The sequence below is a fragment of the Camelus dromedarius genome, chromosome 5 (genome assembly GCF_036321535.1).
Source record: "Camelus dromedarius isolate mCamDro1 chromosome 5, mCamDro1.pat, whole genome shotgun sequence".
Taxonomy (NCBI): domain Eukaryota; kingdom Metazoa; phylum Chordata; class Mammalia; order Artiodactyla; family Camelidae; genus Camelus; species Camelus dromedarius.
Window position 1 is genome coordinate 46,700,285 of NC_087440.1, and position 17,141 is coordinate 46,717,425.

A 17,141-nucleotide genomic window follows, 5' to 3' on the forward strand; every position below is an offset into this window, starting at 1 on the left:
GGTTCCATGTTGACATTTAACTCTAAAAATTTACATCTAGCATAGAGTAGGAAAAAAATTGCCATATTAGATTATTATAGGACTCTATAAACAGTTTAGCTTCCAGTAACAAAGAAAATATTTATGAAATTAATACAGGACCCACAACCTTGGTTTCCACTTACTAGAATTTTCAAAATGCAAACATTAAAGACGATCTTTTGGTTTTTTTTCTGATTTCCTCTGGGATTTCTCTGCTTCTTTCAGGACGAGGCTATGGGTTTTTGGAAGGAAGACCACAGAGGTAAAGTGCCATTTCATTACAGGATATCGACACTACCCTTACCCTGGATTAAAGTGACGAAACAGTAGATGCCCACCCTAATCTTCTGATTGGAGCGGTATTTGTCAGGTTTCCTCACCTAAGGTTTCCTTTTTTCTCCCTTTCCACACTGTCCTCTTCAGAAGGAAGTCACTGTGTACAACTCGTACTTCAGGGTAGGGAATTATGCTCCACCTTCCTGGGGGCAGAGTATCTCCATAAATTATTAGAAATTCTTCTACACAGATTTGTCTCTTCCCCCCTGATTATCTACTTTTACAAAAGTGCATTTATATCAATATTTACTCATGGATATTTGTTTTATACTTCTGGTTCTAATCAATAACTTTGTTTAGTGGCTCAAATTGTTCATGGCTGGTATACAGGAAAAGATTTTACTTTGTTATCACCCTTGTATCCTGCAAACTTGCAGTACTCAGTTAATAGTTCCAGGGTATTTTTTCTTGATTTGTTCATATTTTCTTCATAGACAATCATGCTGTTTATGAACAAAGATAGCTTTATATCATCTTTTCAAATCTATATAATCCCTGTCTTTTTCTTGTCTCACTTCCAGTGAGATTTTGAGTAGGGATGTTAAAAGAGGAAAACCTTGCCTTGTTGCCAATCTTAAGGGGAAAATGTCCAGTTTTTCGCTACTGAGTATGAACTTAGCTATCTCTTTTTTGATGTTATTTATCAAGTTGAGGAAGTTCCTCTCAATTTTTGTTTGTTCTGAGTTTTACTATGAATCAGTGTTGAATTTTCTCAAATGCTTTTTCCATATCTATTAATATGATAATACTATTTTTAGTCTGTTGATGTATTGGATTAAAATGTTTGATTTCTAAATTTTGAACCAGCCTTGCAAAACTGGCATAAATCCAAATTTATCATGGCATGTAATTATTTTTATGCATTATTATATTTGACTTGCTAATATTTTATTGAGGTTGTTTGCATCTATGTTCATGAGAAATATTTTTCTGTAATTTTTCTTTCTCATAGTATGGCTTAATTAGGCTTATTTTATTTTTATCTGTCTGTTTTCATAAAGTGGATGCTGAGATTACTGATTTTAGATTTTTCTTCTCATATATATATCTTTTTCATGCTCTAACTTTCTCTCTAAGCAGCAATTTCAATACATCTCACACTTTAGGTAAGTAATATTTTTATTTGGTTCAAAATATTTTTAATTTCTCTTGAGTCTTTGACATATGTGTTATTTAGAAATATGTTGTTAAATTTCCAAATATTTGGGGATTTTGAACACTCTTTCCCTTATTGATTTCTAGTTAACTTCCATTGTGGCCTTCAGACATACTTTATATAATTTTTATTTTGTTGAATATATTAAGGTATGTTTTGTCTCCCACTATATTCTTATTGAATATTTCATAGGAACTCGAGAAGAATGTGTATTTTGCTATAGTTGGTTGGTGTATTCTGTAAATATCAAATCAAATTGATTGAAAGTGCTGTTTAGGTCAATTCTATCCTTACAGGTTTTCTGCCTGCTTATCTATCATTTACCAAAAGAGAATGTTGAAATATCCATTATAATAGTAGCTATGTCCATTTCTTTTTGTCAGTTTTTGTCTCATACTTTTGATACTCTGTGGTTAGGTGCATGCACGAGTTATCTCGAGAACTGTCATGATGGAAACCTCTATTGCTGATAACTTTGCTTGTTCTGAAGTTGGCTTTGTCTGTAATTAATATAATTACTTTCTCTTTACTAGTGTTAGCTTAGTATATACCTCTCTATTCCAAAACTTTTCTAAATTAATAAAATATTTTTAAAATTTTAGCTCTTTCAAGGTCATAAAGCATTGAATGGAAGGTACAGAGAGTTCCCATGGACCCGTTATACCCACACATGCACATTCTCCCTCACTACTGACGTTCCCATCTGTTACAATGGATGGGTCTATACCGACACATCCTTATCACCCAGAGTCCATACTTTACACTGGAGCTCACTCTTGTTATTGTACTACATTCTATGGGTTTGGACAAACGTATCCACCACTGTAATGTCATACGAAATAGTTTCCATGCCCTAAAAATCCCCTATTGTTTCCTCCCACCTCCCAAGCCCTGGCATCCACTAATCTTTTCACTGTCTCCATAGTTTTTCCTCTTCTAGACTGTCAGTGTTGGAATCATGCATTTGTAGCCTATTCAGATTGGCTTCTTTCACTTAGTAATATACACTTACTTTTCTTCTATGTCTTTTCATGGCTTGATCACCTTTTTCTTTTTGTTGCAAAATAATATTCCATTTTCTGAATGTACCAGTTCATTTATCCAGACATCCACTGAAGAACATCTTGGTTGCTTCCTCCTTTTGTCTATTACACAGACATACATCATTTTATTGAGCTTCACTTTATTGCACTTTGCAGATACTGTGTTTTTTTTTTTTTCAAATTGGAAATTTGTGGCATCCCTGCCTCAAGCAAGTCTGTCAGCACCAGTTTTCTAACAGCACTTGTGCACTTTGTGTCTATATGTCACATTTTGGTACTTCTTAGAATATTTCAAACTTTTTCATTATTATTTACAAGTTATGGCAATCTGTGATCAGTGATCTTTGATGTTACTATTGTAATTGGGCATTTTTTAGTAATAGTATTTTTAACTAAGATATGTACTTTTTAGCCATAAAGTTGCATACTTGATAGACTACAATCTAGTGTAAACATAACTTCTATATGCATTGGGAACCCCCCCCAAAATTGTATGACTTGTTTTCCTGCAATATTCGCCTTCTTGCTGTGCCCTGGAACCGAATAAACAAAGCTGTTATAAACATCTGTGTACGGGTTTTTGTGCGGACATAAGTTTTCAACTCATATGGGTAAATACTGAGGAGCACAATTTCTGGATCATATGGTAAGAGTATGTTTAATTTTGTAAGAAATTTCGAAGCTGTCTTTCAAAGTGGCCGTACCATTTTGCATTCCTATCAGGAATGAATGCGGTTTCCCAATTCTCCACATACTCACCAGAATTGGTATTGTTAGTGTTCTAGGTTATAGATGCCTTAACAAATGTGGGGTGCTATTTCATTATTGTTTTAATAATAAAACATGTAAAGTATGACTAAATATTTCCTTTCTTTCCTTTCCTTTATTTCTTTCCTCAGTAACCAGTGTTGGCTCCCTATTACCTACCAGATTAAATCCAAGTTTAATTTAGCTTTCAAGAACTACATCGCCTAGATGGCAATGTAAGTCATTGCTAACTTCACTCCCCCTCATAAGAAGAGCAATTAACAATGATTCTTGGAGAAGACACCACTGAGAAAATCCTAAAACACAAGGTAGAGGCTGCAGCATTTTCCTGTATCACAGAGGCTGAGACAGACCACAGTAGAAGGGTAAGAGGAGCAGCCAGGCACCGACGGCACTGCCCCTCCCCCAGGCCAGTGCAGCACCACACTGAGGGCTCCCCTAAGCCTACAGTTGCTCCAGCAGGAAAAAGAACCCAGGATGGACATCTTCTTCCCAAAGCATTGTGGATCATTTCTTGGGATTCCCCACTCCAGTGTTACCCCACAGGGATTGCAGGGGAATCTGCAAGGCCTGGCTGGGAATCTGATTTTGATAGAGAAAACAGTAGGGTCTTGTAAAAACCAGCACTGAGATTCTGGTAGATTAAGTTCCTATCTAAATTGCCCCAGGAGTAGTACCAGCCAGTGGCTTTGCTTACCTTCAGGGTCAAGATGGTAGTGCAGTCCGACAGGGAACTTGCAAGGTGCATATCTGCCTGATTTGGGATATCAAATGAAGAGCCTTGTTGACCCTGGAGCTTGATCTGCCCCTGCCCCCTGCCCACTGCTGAGTGTAGCTCCCGGCCCTGCCAAACCAGACAGCCTGGTCAGAACACCTGGAAACTGTAGCCCAGCAACACTCAAGCAGGAAGTCAGGCAGGCAGAGCTGACTGACCACAGAGCAAAGCCAGTGGTATGTTTTGGCCAGGGAACTTGGGGCATGAGTCAGCTTGAGTCAAGACCACGAACAACCTTTGCCAGCCTTGGAGCTGGTTCTGCCACCCTGCCCAGGCAGGGAAGCTAATTCACAGCCTCGCCCGCTGCTGATGGTGCTTCCAAACCCACCTGACCCGGAAGCCTGGCCTAGGACCTGGCAAGTGACTGGACCAACAGCACTCAGGCAAAGCCACTGGCTAGGCTTTCTGCTTATCTGACGAGACGAGGCAGCTGCCACATGTGCTCAGACAGTCTGGTATACAAGTCAAAAACATCAGTTCAAAAAGATACATGTACCCCAATGTCCATAGCAGCATTATTTATAATAGCCAACATTTGGAAGCAACCTAAGTGTTCATCAACAGATAGATGGATAAAAAAGACGTAGTTTGTGTATATGTATGTACTTCTCAACCATGAAAAAGAGTGAAATTTTGCCATTTGCAACAACACGGATAAACTTGGAGGGTATTATGCTAAGTGAAATAAGTCAGAGAAAGACAAATAATGTATGCTATCACTTATATGTGGAATCTGAAAAACAAAACAAACTAGTGAATATAACAAAAGAGAATCACTCACAGATAGAGAACCAGTGGTGTTACCAGTGGGAAGAGGGACGGGGAGGGGGGGGCAAGGCAAGGGCATCGGATTAAGAAGTACAAACTACTACGTATGAAATAAATAATGTACAGGGATATATTGTACAGCACAGGGAATATAGCCAATATTTTATAATAACTATAAATGGAGTATAATCTATAAAAATTTTGAATCTCTATGTTGTACACCTGAAACAAGTATATTACAAATAAACTATAACAATAAAAAATAACAACTTCAGTAATCTGTTATTGGATACACAATATAGAAAATACATACAATTTTACTTCTCCACTACCTCACATTTTAGGTTATTGATGTTACAGTGTAAGTTTAAGAACGCTGTTGGTGGTGGTATTTTTGAAAAGGGTGTTATAACTTTAAGATATTTTATGTGAGCATTGTAACCATAAAGGAAAAACCTGAATTACATAGAAGAACATGATAAAGAAGTCAAACTATATTGATATCAGAAATTATCAAAACATGAAAGATACCAAAAAAGAAAACAGGATAAAAAGCAAGAAACAATGAATACACTGAATACTCAGAAATCAACTAACAAAGTGGCAATAGCAAGTTCTTACCTATCAATTGTTACTTTAAATATATATGGATTAAATTTCCAATGAAGAGACAAAGAATGGCTGAACAGATAGATAGATAGAAAACAAGATCCGGTGTTATCCAGTGAATAAGAGACTCATTTTAGCCGAAGACACAGACTGGCTGGGAGTGAAGGGATAGAAAAAGATATTTCAAGCAAATGGTAACCAAAATAAAAGCAAGGTAGCTTTATTTGTATTAGACAAAATAGACTTTAAACTATAAATGGAAAAAAAGAAACAAAGGTCATTATATAATGGTAAAGGAGTCAATCCATCAAAAGGATGTAATAATTGCAAATATTTATGTACCCAACATTGGAGCACCCAAATAAAGTAAAAACTAACAGAACTAAAAAGATAAATAAATAGCAATACAACAATAACCAAAACCTTTTAATACTTCACTCTCAACAATGGATAGATCATACAATAGATTTGAACAACACTATAGACCAGCTGGACCTAATCTATATATGTAGAGAGAGAGAGAACTTTCTGTCCAACAAAAGCAGGACATGCATTCTTCTCAGGTATAGGTGGAACATTTTATGAATAAACCATAGATTAGGCCATGGCCAGAAATGCCAATATTCTTAGAAACATAAAACCTATCATGACTGAATCAAGAAGTAGAATTTCAGAATATACCTATTACTAGTAAGGAGATTAAATCAGTAATCAAAGTCTACCAACAAAGAAAAGCCCAGGACCAGACAGCTTCACTGGTAAATTTACCACTCACGTAAAGATGAATTAATGCAAAGCCTTTTCAGATTCTTCCAAAAAACCAAAGAGGAGAGAACACTCCGAAACTAATTTTACAAGGCCAGCATTACTCTGATCAGAAAGTCACTACAAAAACGAAAGCTACAGGCTAATATTTCTGATAAACATTGATACAAATACTCCCAATAAAATACTAGTAAGCCAAATTCAGCAGCACATTAAAAGGATTATTCACCATGATCAAGTGGGATTTATCCCTGGGATACAAGGATAGTCGAACATGTGCAAATCAATATGATAACTGACATTAATAAAATAGAAAAATCGTATGTTAATCTCAATAGGAACAGAAAACCATTTTATAGAATTCAACATTAGTTCATGATGAAAAACTCTTTAACAATTGGATATAGAAGGAACTTACCTCAACATAATGAAGGCCATATATGACAAGCCCACAGCTGACATCATTCTCATTGGTGAAAAGTTGTAAGCTTTTTCTTCAAGATCAAGAACAAGAGAAGGATGCCGACTCTCACCACTCCTATTCAACACAGAAATGGACGTCCTAGCCAGAGCAGTCAGGAAAGAAAGAAAAAGACATCAGAATTAGAAAAGAAGTAAAATTTTCTCTATTTGTAGATGACATGACTTTATATATAGAAAATCCTAGGGACTCACCAAAAAACTTAGCTCTGATCAACAAATTCAGTAAAGTCAAATGATATAAAATTAATATACAATAAACAGTAGTATTTCTATACACTAATGACAAATTATCTGAAAAAACAATGAATGTAATCCCTCTCACATTAGTATCAAAAACAACAAAATACTTAGGAATAAATTTAACCAAGGAGGTGAAAGATCTTTACACGGAAAAGTATAAGACGTTTAGGAAATAAAAAAGACACAAATAAATGGAAAAGTACCCCATGTTCGTAGATTGAAAGAAATAATGTTAAAATGTCCATAGTAGCCAAAGCCATTTATGGATTCAATGAAATCCCTATCAAGGCTCCAGCAGCATTTTTTACAGAAGTAGAAAAAATAATCCTAAAATGTATATGGAACCACAACAGAACCCCCGAAAGAGCCAAAGCAATCCCGAGAAAGACCAACAAAGCAGGTGGCATCACACTTCCTGATTTCAAGCTGTACTATAAAGGTATAGTAATCAACACAGTTTGGTACTAATATAAAAACAGACACATGAACCAATGGAACAGGATTGAGAGCCCAGAATTAAACCCGTGTGTATGTGTGTGTGTGTGTGTGTGTGTAGTCATTTGGTCCACTAATATTTGACAGGGGAGCTAAGAATAGTCAATGGAGAAAAGACAGTCTCCTTAATAAAGGGTGCTGGGAAAATCCTCATGTAAATGAATAAAACTAGACTGTATCTTATATCCCTTTCAAAATTTAACTTGAAATGGATTAAAGACTTAAGTGTAAGATCTGACACTATAAACCTCCTAAAAGAAAACTTATGGAAAAGGCTCCTTGACATGTGTCTTGGCAATCATTTTTGGATACAACTCTTAAGACATGAGCAACAAAGTAAAAAATAAATGATTGGGACTACATAAAACTAAAGAACTGCTCAGAAAAAGAAAAATAAATAAGAAAAGAGAAAGAAAATTTTTAAAATCTGCAGAATGGGAAAATACATCTGCAAAGCATAAGGGCCTAATACCCAAAATATGGTTTTAAAAAACTCATAATAACTCAACAGCCAAAAAACAAATAACCCAATTTAAGAAATGGGCCAGGTACCCGAATAGACATTTTTCCAAGGAAGATACACAAATAGCCAACAGATACATGAAAAGTAGTCAACGAAATGCAAATCAAAACCAAAATGAGAGATCACCTCACACCTGTTAGAACAGCTATCCTCAAGAGGACAAGAGATAACAAATGCTGTAAGGGATGTGGTGAAAAGGGGACCCTTTGCATTTTTGTTGGTAATGTAAATTGGTGCAGCCTCTATGGAAAACAGTATGGAGGTTCCTCAAAAAAATTAAAATAGAACTATCACATAATACTGCAGTTCACTTCTGGGTATATATCTGACAGAAAACACTGTGTTGGAGAAATATAAGCACCTGTCTTTATTTCAGCATTATTTATAATTGTCAAGACATGGAAATAACCTAAGCATCTACTGATGGGTGAATGGATGAAGAAAATGTGATATGCATACACAATGGAATATTATTCAGCCACAAAAAGGAAATCCTGCCATTTGTGACAAGGGATGGATGCTGAAAGCATTTTGCTAAATTAATCAGACGAAGACAAATCCTGTATGATCTCACTTATATGTTGAATCTAAAACAAATGAACAAAAAGCAAAAACAAGGTAATTCACAGAAAAAGAGATCAGAAATCTGGTTTCTTGAGGCAATTGTGGTGGGTGGAAGAACTGACTGAAGGTGTTCAAAAGGCATAAACTTCCAGTTATGAGATAAGTAAGTGCTGGGGGTGTAATGTACAGTGTGATAACTAGTCAACACTGCTTTCTGGTATGTTTTAAAGCTGCTGAGAGTAAATCCTAAAAGCTCCCATCACAGGAAAAATTTTTTTTCTTTTTTCTTTTGTATCTGTATGAGATGATGGATGTTAACTAAACTTGTAATCATTTCAGAAAACATGTACGTCAGTCTGATGTACATCTTAAACGTATACAGTGCTGTATGTCAATATATCCCATTAAAACTGAAAAAAAGAGCTGCATCAATTTATAGCTATACCTCATTTTTTTGTTCTTATTTGACACAGATTATTTTTTGTGCTTAAACACATGGTTTATACTACAAATTAGATACGTTAAGCCAACTAATTACAATATAATATGAAATACCCAAATGAACGCTTCTCCAGTAACCCAGCAGGCAACTAAAACAGCCTGAGTTTGGGTGAGGAGATGATCTCCTGGAGTAGGTGTCGTTTTAGTTAGGATTATAGAGTAGGTACAAGAAAGTTGATTGAAGAAAATGCTTGGTCAATTCAAGTGAATTAAATAGCATGTGTTTAGTCCCCAGATTAAAAAAATATTTTTTCAGGAGAGCATGGTATATGGATCTGGAAATTGCATTGGGTGAAGGTGGAAAAGTAGAGACGATTCAGATTAAAAAAACATCATAGGTGTAGCATCAAGAGTTTGGTTTTTCCCCTAGGGATGTCATTGGCGGATTTTACAGAAATGTGACATGGTCAGATTTATGTTTTAAGTACCATCTGGTAACAAGAAATAGGATGAAATAGAGAAGGGAAACACTGAATGCAGGAAAATTGGATGAAACTATTACTGTATCCAGATGAGAAACAATAGGGGTCTGAACTAAGGAAATAACATTCAAATAAGTGAAAGAAACTCATGCAGAATTTAGTGACTTAGCAGATCCTGTTGGACCCTGCTCATGTCCCCAGGACCTCTTTTACTGGTTTGTTATGCCCATCTCCTAACTCTTGCCAGAGTTGCTGCCAATGGCTCTCACTTGCAAACTCTTCCAGAGAACTGTCCTTGCATAAATGGAGCAATCATACAGTTTATATCTCGCCGCGATCTGCTAACATGACTGACCGAGTTGACAGTACTTGCAGTAGGAGTGGGGAGAGAAATGGTATAAGAGCCAGCCTCTAGCCTCAACAGGACTAATTCTGTGGTGCAATTTATACTTTCCTCTGGGTCAGGCTGAGCCTAGACTTCTCCGAAAACTGCATCATTGTTTGACTTTCCTTCCTGCTATGGACTGAATTGTGTCCCTCAAAATTTGTATGTTAAAGCATTAACCAGCAGTGTCACTGTATCTGAAGATGGGGGCCTTTGAGGAGATAATAAAGGTTAAACAGGATCATAAGGGTGGCATCTTAATCTGACAGGACTGGTGTCCTTGTAAGAAAAAGAGACAGAGCTCACTCCTCTGCCCACAGAGAGAGCACACCAGAAGGCAGCTGTCTGCAAGCCTGGAAGACAGGCCTCACCAGGGACTCAAATTGGCAGCACTTTGATCTTGGACTTCCCAGCCTCCAGAACTGTGAGGAAACAAATTGTTTAAGCCCCCAAATCCGTGATACTGTGTTACGGCAGCCTAAGCAAACTAATACATCCCTTTCTCTATTTTTTTTTTCTTACAAGTTTCCCCAGATAGAATATGCTTAATGTATCATTTTAACGACCCTAGTTAATGAGGGTGGTATTTTATGTGTGAAGTCACCTACTTTTTTGGTTCTTAATTTTTCCATCTTTAAAATGGATTACTCTATTGTAAATCAGTGGATGTTCTGCTTCCTCTGCTAGATTGTTAACATCTTAAGTGCATTAAATGGCATTTCACCTATTATTTGTTGAAGTCCCCCTATTCTGTTAAGGTAGTGACTGATAAGTTATGTTCTTTAATAAGTAATCTCATAGAACCATAGAAAGCAGAACAAAGAGGCCAAAGGAACCCCCCTCACACATCAAGTACAACTCAATGTCCCTTTTACAGATGAAGGGGAAAAAGATGCCTAGGATATGCATGACACTGGATACCTACATTGCTGTAGCTATTTTAGCTCCTTCAATTAATTATGGTCATTTGGGGAAAAGATAACTGATTTTCCAGGAGTACAATATAAAAGGTACACCAGTATGCAAAACCCTATCACTGATTACCCAGCTAATTACTGACTTAATCCAAACATTTAAAAGGTTAGCTTTTGTTTTCCAAACACGCCAGATTCTGTGTCTGCAGAGAGCTTATAATATACCGCCATAAAAATTAAAGTAATTCACTCATCTTGGCAATATATACAAGATTCTAGAAAAGAATGAACTTTAAAAGATGTGGAAAAAAGTCCAATTGGCATAATATGAGCCAGAAAAATTGTAATGGCTAAAAGGAATGAGAACTGACTGTGTCAAACCATCCATCAAGAGATGACATATGTTATATTCTCAGCAGGACATTTGTTTGTTGAAAGTGCTTAATTTGGCAAGCTTATGCAGAGGTGGGTATGGCAAATTTTACTTTAGAGTACAAAACAGCTTGGAATGTGAAGATGCTAATGAGATCATTTAGTAATAGTTATCAAGCCATTCCAAAAAGGCAATATTTATCTGAAAGTTACATTATAATCCATATCATGTGCAGGTAATAGTGTCTTCAGGAAGGAATCCTACAAGGCTGCTTTTTTTTTGCTCATTCTAGGAACTGAAACTTTAATAGGTAATAGACATCAGTTTATGCTTTTGTTATTGTTTTGGGTAGAGAAAAAATATAGTGTGAGATTTATCATGATAAAACTCTAATTTGATTTAAATGATGAACTTTCTATAATAACAAAATTTATACATACAGGAAAATATATGCATATATAAATATCTATGTAAATGTATATCTACATAAATAAAACTAGTTGGTTCTGGTGTCTGACTTCAGTTCTGCCCCAGCAAGGAATTTATGCTAATCCTAAAACAGAGAGGTGGTGAGGGGACAGGGAGGCTTCAGTTTCTTTGCAAATCAACCCAAAATGCTGTCTTATTTTTCAAGAACTGGTTTGGGTTGGAATGGCTGACCTGGCTAGTACTTCTCTGTAGGACATTTCTTGGCTCTTACTAGATAGACTGCCTTTGATTAGGCACTTGCCCAAATTGTTCTGTGGAATTCTTCCACTTTCCTTGTTAACTACAGCCCCAAAATGACTACTTAAATCTGCAGTTTTAACCTAAGAGCACTGTTTTACTCTTCACCAAAATCTGCAATTTTCCTCTTAGATGGCTGAGTTTTCTCTCCCTGCAGTGTCAAAAGGAGAGTACAAAGCTCTCTTCTTGCTTCAGAATATGAACTGAAAATGGACTCACATTTGACAATTATTGTAAAATGTGTTCTTTAATATGACTAAGTATTCTCCCACAGGGGTTACTATGGAGTGGTCCAGGACTTTAACTATTCAGTTAATTCATGACCAAGATTGTGATGGTTACATATATGAGCATATTAATCCTGATACGAACCAGCAAAGAGACTGCAAATGGGGCCAAATTATTTTTTGAACCAGTGTTTGTAAGATGCATTAGTTGTTTTGTAACAGAAACTATATGACAAAATTTGACATGTTCTTTTCAAGAGGTCAGTGAATAGTTGGTAATTGGGCTTGTAACAAAAACAGACTTTTTAGCAAATGCGTGTCTATGCATTTCTGAAGAGAAATTCCATTAGTTTTATTACCTTCTTGTATCTGTGTGTAAAGCAACTAGCTGTTTAAACAAAACCTCCTCTTGCACGCACCTGCATCTTGCATAAGAAGTTTTAGACTCTTTAAAAATAAAATCTTTACAAAACAAGCCAGTGGCCCTGCTCAGGAACACTTATTACGAAAGAAAAGATGAATTTACATGAGCTAAGTTTCTTTCAAGTACCAGACAAAGGCAATTCTTTTAACAAGCATTATGAAAAAGAGACTGTTTTGTGAAAAATCACCAGTGAAGCTTTGAGTGGTAAAGTATGAGGTCCTCTTGACCCTTTTCCCTGCCAAAATTTTGAAATATCTGTATGAAGTAGGAATAAAGAGAATAAATTAAATTTCTATCTGTGTCTACATTGGCTTAGAAATAGACAATGTTGCTAAGAATAATATGGCTTTATGTGATCTTCGATTATTTTGGCTTAATTCTTTAAAATTTTTTAAAAAGTGAAGATGACTATAGAAAATAACCTATGACAAGACACCTAAAATAAGAAAAACAATAGAGCACTAGACAGGAAACCAAAAAAGTGGAGATTCTGGCTCAACTTAGCCACTTGTTTATATATATAACATTCAGTTCGCACATGTGTAAAATAAATATGGAACTCTCCCAATTTATAACAAGATGTTATTGTCACCATTTTAAAGATTCAGAATGTGAGGCTGTTAGGCAGTTAGAAAGAAATGAGCACTCGGCAAGGGGAGACAAAGAGGGAGGGAGCAACCCAGAAAATAACAGTATCCCTGTGCTCAGGATAAGGGGCTCTAAAAACTTTTACTTTCTCTAAATGAAGGTCAACAAAGAAGCTGGCTAGCATTGAACACTGCAGCTGCACAGTAGAGAGAAGGACCTGGCTTAACTTGACCCAATGCTCATTATAATGTAATTAACATTACAGTTTGAGCCCCCCTCCTGTAGGTTTCTCTGTGTGCATCATGGGTAAGGACATGCAAAAATGAGATGGGCATGGATGTGCTTGAGCACAAGGAACCTAAGCTGTCAGTCAGCCTGAGCACTCACAGAACCTGAGCCATGAATCAATCATGAAAACGCCCCCTAAGCCAGGATATAAAAGCAGGAAAAATAACGGAGCAACACCAGTTTTTCTCTCAGTTTCACTCGCTCTCAATTCTCGGGAGTATACTATATATTTTACTACCTTTTAACTTTACTAATAAAATCTTGTTCATATCATGCTTCCTGTCTCTCATTAAAAATTCATTTTTTGGGGGTGACTTAGAACTGAAGTAACTCTTATTCCCCTCCTCCCAGTAACAAGGTTATGACCATTATTTAATGTCACTAATCCTGCTTCCTCTAAATAAAAAGAAGAAAAAAACCGACAACAAAATAAACAAGCAATTGATAGGGCACTAAACTTTTGGAAAGATATCCAATGTTCTAGGATTGGAAGAATTAATATTGTTAAAATGGCTATACTACTCAAAGCAATCTACAGATTTAATGCAATCCCTACCTATCAAATTACCCAGAACATTTTTCACAGAATTACAACAAGTAGTCATAAAATTTATATGGAATCACAAAAGACCCATAATTGCCAAAGCATTACTAAAGAAAAAGAATGAAACTGGAGGAATAACCCTCCCAGACTTGAGACAGTACTCCAGAGCTACAGTAATCAAAACAGCATGGTATTACTACACAAAAAAGATATATGGATCAATGGAACAGAATAGAGAGCCAAGAAATAAACCCACAAACTTTTGGTCAATTAATCTTCAACAAAGGAGGCATAACATACAATGGAGTAAAGACAGTCCCTTCAGCAGATGGTGTTGGGAAAACTGGACAGCTGCATATAAATCAATGAATTTAGAATACTCTCTCACACCATACACAAAAATAAACTCAAAATGGCTTAAAGACTTAAACATAAGACAAGACACAATAAACCTCTTAGAAGAAAACAGAGCAAAACATTATTTGACATAAATCTTAGCAATGTTCTCCTAGGGCAATCTACTCAAGCAATAGAAATAAAAGCAAAAATAAACAAATGGGACCTAATTAAACATAAGCTTCTGCACAGCAAAGGAAACCATGAGCAAAACAAAAAGACAAGCTATGGAATGGGAGAAAATATTTGCAAAAGATGAGACTTAACAAGGGCTTAATTTCCAAAATATATAAACAGCTTATACAACTTAACAACAACAACAAAAACCCAATTCAAAATGGCCAGAAGACTTAAGCAAGCAATTCTCCAATGAAGACATACAAATGGCCAAGAGGCACATGAAAAAATGCTCAATATTGCTAATTATTAGAGAAATGCAAATGAAAACTATAATGAGGTATCACTTCACACCAGTCAGAACGGCCATCATTCAAAATTCCACAAATGATAACTGCTGGAGAGGCTGTGGAGAAAAGGGAACCCTCCTACAATGTTGGTGGGAATGTAGTTTGGTGCAGCCATAATGGAAAACAGTATGGAGATTCCTCCAAAAACTAAAAATAGGCTTACCCTATGACCCAGCAATCCTACTCCTGGGCATATATCAAGAGGGAACCTTAATTCAAAAGGATACATGCACCCCAATGTTCATAGCAGCACTATTTACAATAGCCAAGACATGGAAACAACTTAAATGCCCATCAACAGATGACTGGGTAAAGAAGCTGTGGTATATTTATACAATGGAATACTACTCAGCCATAAAAAATAATAAAATAATGCCATTTGCAGCAACATGGATGAACCTGGAGAATGTCATTCTAAGTGAAGTAAGCCAGAAAGAGAAAGAAAAATACCATATGATATCATATATGTGGAATCTTTAAAAAAAAAAAAAAAGACAAATGAACTTATTTATAAAACAGAAACAGACTCACAGATAGAAAACAAACTTACGGTTACCAGCAGGGGAAGTGGGTGGGAAGGGATAAATTAGGAGCTTGAGATTTGTAGATACTAACTAATATATGTAAAATAGATAAACAAGTTTATACTGTATAGCACAGGGAACTAGACTCAATATCTTGTAGTAACTTACAGTGAAAAAGAATATGAAAATGAATAGATGTATGTTCCTATATGACTGAAGTATTGTGCTGTACATGAGAAATTGACACAACATTGTAAACTGACTACACTTCAATAAAAATTCTTTAAAAAATAAGAGATACGTGATTTCTCATTAGTTTATTTAGGGTAAGATTGTACGTATATGTTCACTTCAACCCAGGAATGCTAGAGGCACAGACTAGATTACTACTGCTAGCACCCTGGGAAGATACTAAAAAGACTGTGAAATAGTTTAAAACTTTTGGTTTTTAATCAAGTTCTTAGAAGATGAAGATGAAGGCATAATTGTAAAGTTGCCTTAACCATCTACTGTTATGACTATAGTGGAAAAATAAAGATAGATTAAAAGCTGCAAAGATATAAATTAGTGGCTTTCTACCACATGAAAAAAAAAAATCAATGAATTCAATGAGTTAAAGGAAGCAGGGTGTATAAGTGCAGAAAGGTACTGCCCATGTTGCAAATGTAAACGTCTTTATCAGACTCCAAAATGGAACTAAATCTCAGATTTGGATAAATTCTGCATCTGCACAAATTCCAATGACTACCTCACTGTCTAATCAAGTGTCCTCTATCTACATCTCATATTACAGGAGTTAGAATCATCACTAAGAGGTAATAAAGAGTATTATAAAGGTCAAGAATAAATGAGACTTTGTCTAAAGGGATTGTTATTTAACAATGTATTGTTCATAAGATTTAGGAGTTCATATTTTATTTATGATAAATTCATGCAAATGATGGATTAAAATGTTTATTTGGGGGAGGTAATTAAGTTTGTTTATGTATTTTTTTAATTAATTATTTTTAATTTTTATTTTTTTAATGGAGGTACTGGGGATTGAACCAGGACCTTGTGCGTGCTAAGCACACACTACTGCTGAGCTATATCCTCCCTCTGGATTAAAATAATTTAAAAGAGAAAATACCTCTATGAAGTGTTTTGTAACTCATCAGTCTGACCTTGATTTGTGTTCCCATTCAGGAAAAATTTTCTCTGTATCCATAAAAAATAACAGTTTAGCTTTTGATTTACAAAATGTTTACCTGGTAAGTTGAATTAGTGTTGTTTTCTTCTAGATACTGTATTTTTTATGCAGACATGCTCACAGTCATTCCTAAATTTAACCTTTCAAATCTGTGGGGCTTTAGTTGGAAAGTCAGGGTGTTGGCTAACTTTTAAGACCATGTCAAGATAGACACGACTGTATTTTGGATATATGTCAATTACCTTTGCTCCTCAGCAAAGGTCATGATTGATAAACAAGTTTCCATGCTCAAAAGCAACTTGTCTAAAGTCATTAACACCTACTGCCTACTGTGTCCAATGTAAGAAATGATGCATGATTCTTAATATTTGTATAATAATGTTCACATACTAGATTTAATAACTATGTAGGAAAACTAAAGTCTGAAAAACAAGTGTCAAACAACACAAATCAAATATTTTCATATGATTTTTTAAAATGTTATTTTCATCAATTCTGGTCAATTATTTCTCTTGTGTGGATATATTAATAGTTAATACACAGAACTTTAAAAATCAATATACTATGCAATTTGAAACTGAAAGCTATAAATTCTTCAGCAGACTAGCAGCAGTTTCTATGTAGGAG

General features: G+C 35.6%; 1 long non-coding RNA gene across 1 annotated transcript in view; it reads right to left on the reverse strand.

The window, feature by feature from the left end:
• Window positions 1–6,050: 6,050 nt before the first annotated feature.
• LOC116153535 (uncharacterized) overlaps window positions 6,051–17,141 on the reverse strand; it is a 795,234-nt gene continuing 784,143 nt past the window's right edge. Inside the window, exon 16 of the long non-coding RNA XR_010380957.1 lies at window positions 6,051–6,803. This is a non-coding gene — a long non-coding RNA (uncharacterized LOC116153535). The remainder of the gene's footprint in view (window positions 6,804–17,141) is intronic.